Source organism: Rhipicephalus sanguineus, chromosome 8, assembly GCF_013339695.2.
Source record: "Rhipicephalus sanguineus isolate Rsan-2018 chromosome 8, BIME_Rsan_1.4, whole genome shotgun sequence".
In the NCBI taxonomy this organism is placed as follows: domain Eukaryota; kingdom Metazoa; phylum Arthropoda; class Arachnida; order Ixodida; family Ixodidae; genus Rhipicephalus; species Rhipicephalus sanguineus.
The window spans coordinates 9396168-9403168 of NC_051183.1; positions in this window are offsets into that span (position 1 = coordinate 9396168).

Here is a 7001-nt window from a genome sequence, read left to right on the forward strand (position 1 = left end):
GGCAGGTGTGACTAGTCTGGGGACTTCAGCTGCACCTGGCGCTGGGTCATGCGAGTGCTCTTCTCAAGAAGATGGCCTTTCGCGGCTCGTGTGTATTTCACTGCCCTTCCTAGTACGCTATACGCTAGATGGCGACTGCGGTGACGTCAATCCCTTTGTTGCCAGACAGTGATGGCTACCAGGCACGGCGGCCATCAACACTACTCCAGCGTGTTTGTGCAGCAACAAAAAAAAAAAAGACACCGACGAAATCGAAGAAGGCATGCCGAGCGCATATTTACTTGCAGATAAACGAGTCTGCCCTCAAGCTCTCAATGGGTGCCTGCCTAGCTTCGGATGAAACCGATCTCCCAACACATACGCACGGTCGAATGGATTGCGATCGGTGGATATTCTGGGAACAGCTGATATTCTGGGAACAGTAATAATTGCTGAGGTCTTACGTGCCAAAACCACCATATGATTATGAGGCACGCGGTAGTGTAGACTACGGATCAATTTAGACCACCTGGGGTTCATTTAACATGCGCCAAAATATAAGTACACAGGTGTTCCTCGCATTTCGCCCCCTTGGAAATGCGGCCGCCGTGGCCGGGAATCGAACCTGCGTGCTAAGCTGCACGGCGGGTTGGAACGAAAAGTGTTTTTCCCGGAGTAGGCGAAGGGAAAGAGGAGGGGGGGGAGGGGGGAACTCGTTTGGCGGCAGGAAAACCATGCCCGTGCATTCCCTTGTTCAAAAAGTTTTATTTACGCCGCTCTCTACATTTTTGCTGCAAGATTCCGCACAGGGCAAGCGGGATCAGGAATGCTTTCCTAGAATTTATGCCTAATCGCAAGTCGAACCACACTTCACGCTCCCACCTGGTGGTCGTGGTGGTGGTGGTTGTGATGTTTCAGCAGGTGGCTAGCCTGGCCTCCACCTGAGCATCTCCGGAATTGTAGGGTTCTGTCACCGCGTGTCTCGCAGGAAGGCCTTCGAAATTCGTTGCACGCTCTTCCTCGTTGCCCTCGGGAAAAACGACGTCTTCAAACGTCCGGTGTCTGTCCCTTTGCAAACTGCGGGCAAAGCCAAATAAAATGTCTGATGTAGCCGATATCACCACAAAAGGCACAAAGCGGGGACAATGTGCTCGATTGGGCTGGTTGGTGCTGCACGGTAAAAGAAGAATAAAAACAACACGGGACGAGAAGAGGACACATACACGGCGCTGTATTTAGTGCTGTTTTTATTCTTCGTTTAGCACAAAACGGGGAAGCGCATCTCCCAGTCTTGAATGACCAAGCCCGTGCATGTTTTTGCGCTACACCAGATAAACACTTTTATATTACTTTTGCTACAGCTATGTAATGTACACCCCCATGTGTTTAAATGTACCCTTCAATTGTTTTTAAAACAAATTCATGTAATTACTTAATATACTAAACTTGTTCGCTTATGTATGAACTTTCTCGATTACCCGCCACGGTGCTCTAGGGGTTATGGCGCTCGACTGTTGGCCCGAAGCTAGCAGGATGCACTAGCTTGAACATTCAGTAATGTCTCTGTTACTAGCAATACCTTACAAAGGCTCTTGCTTTTCCTTGTTCGCTATTTAGTTTTTCCAGTGTACTGACATAGGAGGTGGCGCTTGCGGTTTGTCACCTTGGGACCATTGATTACCATTGATTCTCACCTAAAGTTTGATAAGCACATTGCCGCTATCTCGTCCAAAATTTCTTTTGGAATTCCAGTTCTGATTAAAACCCGCACGTACTTCCCTTTGCACATTCTTCGCTCATTATACTTCGCCTTCATTCATGGTCACCTAACATACTGTTCTTCTTCCTGGGCAAACACCAAAATTGCTCACTTACAGAATAAAGCTATAAGGATTATAACCTTCAGTCACTGGAAAGACTCCGCTACGCCTATCTACAGTAATTTCAGCATTCTCCCCATCCATCATTCCATGTCTCTGAAACTAGGCGGGCTCATATTTCGCGCGCGTCAGCATAATATTGAATTGAACAGTATTCCATCCCGTTATCTGATAAATGTAAATTTGACCAGATTCTCCTTACAACATAGCTTACTGTTGCCGGTGGTTCACGCAAACTATGGTAAACAGACAGCGTTGTTTTCTGGTATTTACCTTTGGAACTTACTACCTACGTTCATTAAAAGTTGCCACAATATAACATCATTTAAAGCACAATTAAATAAACATTTATTTCAACATCTTTGCTAACATTTCATGGTAACCTTTCTCGTTTCCTTAATTCATATTTGTTTTTCTTTCTTTCATTTTCATTTCTCTTTGTCATTTTTATAGGAATTGCGTTTTTACTTTCTTTTGAGTTGTGCGGATTGTTTCACGCCTTGTTAACTTAGAATTCGCGTCGATTTGTCTTAATGTGTATTATTGTATTGGTTTCTGTATTATTGTTGCATTTCATGCTTTTGAATTATCTTTCCTGTTCTTTTTCTTTTGTTTTCTTTTTTTGTTTTCTTTCGCTCGCCACTTGCCTGCCCTGTATTCAATCAATACAATATAGTTAGGAGGTCCCCCTGACAGTGTTTACTTCGGGACCTCCTTTTGTCGCTTGTATTTTCATGATGTTTCAACAAACTTCAAACCTGCATATTTACCTACATTGTATTAGTATTTTTTTTTTATGTGAGTAATAAAGATTGACTGATTGAAAGAAGAAGTCAGCGCTGGTGTTGTGTCCTTTCATCTGTGCTCGTTCATTCTGCGCTGCGCAATAATGTCGAAAAGTGTCTTCTACCGAGACATGAATTGGGGAGCTCGTATGTATCTTATTCACCATGGTGGCTTGCTAGCCCCTAATATTGAACTTTCCATAGAAGGAACCATTCGCATGCGAGGTATATGTTTATGCTATGTTATACGGGAGGTTCTTGTCAAACAAATTCATCTACGGCCGCCATGGTTATTCCAGAATGGGACCAAATCAAGGCATTTAAATTGTCTTACACGACATCATCAATTTCAGAAGAATTGGTTGCAATATTGGCTGTGTTACGATACATTAATTCAGTAAAACAAGCAAATAAATGGGTCATCCTGTGTAATTCACAACTACCTTTATGGTCACTAAATGACATCAATTAGAAAAGCAAGGGCTTTAATTTACGAAACACTGAAGGCACTCACAAAAGCAAGCGAACGTAACCACACAATAGTATTCCAGTGAACATCTGGCCCCTGCAATACCTAACGATGTGTGAGCGAAAGAAGCAGCCGGACAAGCACATAAAAAAAAATGATCCACTACCTATAACACAAGGCGAATTACGGCACATACTACGACAGATGTGAGCCCGTGCTTGCAGAGCGACATGGCTTGATGGAAATACAAGATATTCGGACCTATTTTAAATTGATCCTGCTCTTGAATTTCAAGGTTTGAAACACTGATACACCGCCTACGGCTGGGTACCGCGTGCACAAGACACTTTTTACACAAAATTTCGCGAGCGGAGAGTCCCGAATGTGGACACGTGGGAGAAGATGTGTTCTGTCAGACATCAGCACCAAAGAAAGCTAATACGAGACTTAGATGGCACTGGACCGTAGGCACTTCAGCCTCGGAAAAATCCGATGTCCATGCCCAACACATGTCTTGCAAGTTTCTGTAGAAGCGGGTGGTGTACTTGAAAATTACTGAGAAAACCTTCTAGGCTGATTTTATGCATATAATTGGACCTGACCAAGTCGCGTTATGTGTTGCTTCGTATGCAAACTTACTCTGTGTCCCTGCGACGTACTAGCCTTAGCCAATTTCAGTGATGTTAAGTGTCTGGGCGTTGTGCATTATTTTCAGCACGTATACGGTGTCCGTGTGACTGCATTTTATGTGAACAGTAGTGTTATGAAGGCAGGAAGTGTTAATTTTAAGAGCTCGTTTTTTCTTTGTTATACACAACATTAATGAGCACTAACAGACAATAATGCCGAGGAAAGTATAGGGGACGCGTCCGATGCTCTACCAACTGAACTATGCAGGTTCGGTCCCTGCCCGCGGCAAGTTATCTTTTCGTCCACTTTTCTTTCTTCACATTTACCTTATATTTACTACTAATAACATCCCCTATACTTTCCTTGGCATTATTGTCTGTTAGTGCTCAGTAGTGTTATGTGACATGGAGTGTATTTTGCGTTGTTTTCCGTGTCACTACGCTAATGGACTTATGTGAACTCTCCCTATAGGTGCTCTTTTATGTAATTTTTATTAATTGCCGTGATTTTCACGTATTATCTGTGAAAAGGAGTAGCCGGCGCTATATGAAAGGGCTAAAATCTTTCAAACAACATACTGCAGAATTCCGACCAAACTCCCCCGCCCGAGCAAGCGCCCCCTCCGTAGTTGGCGTAGTTTCGCACGGCCGTTTGGGAGTCGCTGATGCGTGCGCGTGGGCTATGTCCTCTGTCGTTTCTATGTGTTTTTTGGCAGTTGATGCGCTTGTTGATGCGCATTATGTGCGGTCTACAACTGCAGCCACGAAGCGGTAACTTAAATACATTAATGCGTACTTCTGCTAATAATCCATTTATACAAGAAATTAATTTCTTTTGCGTCACGTCAGAAAACGTGAGGGATAAAGGTAAAAAAAGGCGTCAGTCTTAACGCAAACACGCGGGTAGCGGGCTGTACGGAGTAAAACACGGTATGTTTCCGAAGAAAGCGAAATTCGTGAAGGCAAATCGGCCACAGCACGGAATGGCACGTGGAATGTTCTTCCACGCGAACTTCTTGGAAGTACCATTAGTCATGGGGGCTCTGCTGGTGCACGGCCGGTCTGGAGGCGCGCGCCTCTAGACCGGCCGTGGCTGGTGACAGGATTGTCGTGGTTACAGTCCTGCACTTGAGAATACCGCACGCGTGGGCCAGGTGGCCACCCGTCTCGCTGCACTTATCTCGACAAGCCACCTATCTTGACAAAGGCCTGACGCCTTGCTTACTCACGGCCGTGCACAGAATTTTGCTTTGGGGAAGAAGCTTCGCGGAAAAAGCGGCGACCATTTTGACCGCGCAGCAATTCGCGGGGAAATTTTAACCCTCTGATGCCCGCAGACAGTTTTGTGGGAATAAAAATTATAATTATTTTATTTGTTTATTTATTTAACATACCCTCAGGGTATGAACGTACGTTGATGAGCGGAGGGGCAAAAGTTAATATAATAATAATTGATGGGTTTTAACGTCCCAAAACCACGATATGTTTATGAGAGATGCCGTAGTGGAGCGCTCCGTAAATTTCGACCACCTGAGGTTCTTTGACGTCCACATAAACCTAGGTTTATGTGGACGTCAAATGTGGACGGTTTATGTGATCGAATCCCGGCCACGGCCGGGATTCGATCATAACCCAGGGGTTCCGTGAAGGATATCTTAGAGTTCCGCGAGTGGCCAGAACGAATGCAACCCGCTCCCGTTTTACCCCCATTAGCAACTAATCTGTTTATTTAGACAAGCAAATTTGCATTGCATTTTGCATTTAACGAAGTTATCGCACGCCGCATCCACACATCGGGTGTCTGCGGGTAGCGAGAGACTAACGTGGTAGCAGCACTAAAGACTCGTAGTCGAGTGCGTGCCATGAAACTTGCACGATTTGAGGACCCGTCGCGACAGATCGCGCGGAGCGTTGGTAATTCATGCTCTTGAGCATTCGAACCAGCTCAAACGACATTAACGGGCACCTCGGCACATTATTCGTGGCTCATGGCGTGTCGGCGTTCACGTGGCGCAGTTTTAAATGCTTCGCATTTAAAACTGCATGCGCCACGTGAACGCCGACGAGAACAACGGAAGTGTTAGGCTGGAGATGACGTTTCGACTGAACTTCGTCACCAGTGCCTTATGCGTAAAGCCCTTAATCGCTTACTCATCGTAGTCTGCGTGACCACCCATTATCGGAATGAATACGGTATTTATAATCACAAAGCTGGCTTTACGAACTACCCGACCGACATTGTCACACAAAGCGGTCACTATATCATCCTGCTGTCACGTATCATCAAGCTCTCTATATATCATAACAGAACTCTCTTTATGAACTACCAGACCGATATACACAACGCTGTCACTATACTATCATGCTCTCATATATCATCAAGCTGTCAATATACCATCACACAGCTGCCTTTAAGATCCACCAAACCAGTATCATTCACTGTCGAAGTCATTTGCTTCGAGGAATTAGAGGACGAATGTTTGAGGTTCAGCCGCAAAGTGTCCAATAACGAACATAATAAATCCTGTTATTTTAAGTGACAAAAACACGATGCAATACGAGGCACGCCGTAATGGTGGATTCCGGATTAGACGGTACCGCGATGGCGCACATCTTATGGCAAACAATCCCTGGCTTTCGATGTACCATATGTTTTAAACAAATATCAAAAGCAGGCTATTGCGTGTAACAACATTCGTAATAGTTGCACGAATATATTATTTCTGTGCTACACTAGACACTGCCATCTGCTTCTTACCACTACGCTTTCTTTATTGAACATTTTTTAACACTTTTGCTGTAATAGTGATATGACATAAATCTGTTAATATTTAAGTCTATGTATCAAGAGGTTTATCGCAGTTCGAAGTCGTTGCTGTTTTATTAATATATTATTTCTTTTTCTTTTATGTATGCAGAAGTATACAATGTATACATGTATCTTATTCATACTTAGGACTGCGCAGCACTCACACACAAAAAAAAAAAAGAAGACTAAGGACGAAAGAAGTGCACATGACATGCGCTGCATGTCGGCTCAAGCCAGTTCTTTTTTTTTTTTATGTGAGCGCTGCACAGTGCTAAGTACGAATCCATACCAACTAGGCCAATTTTCCATTCTAAGTCAGTTTGTATCTCTTACGTTTGCCGTTAATTTATCTCACTGCTTCTTCTTTCATGATACTCTAAACACTTTTCTTAATGTTCATCGTGTGTGCGTATCTGGCCTACAAATGTATGTGTATGCTGCCTTGTGCAT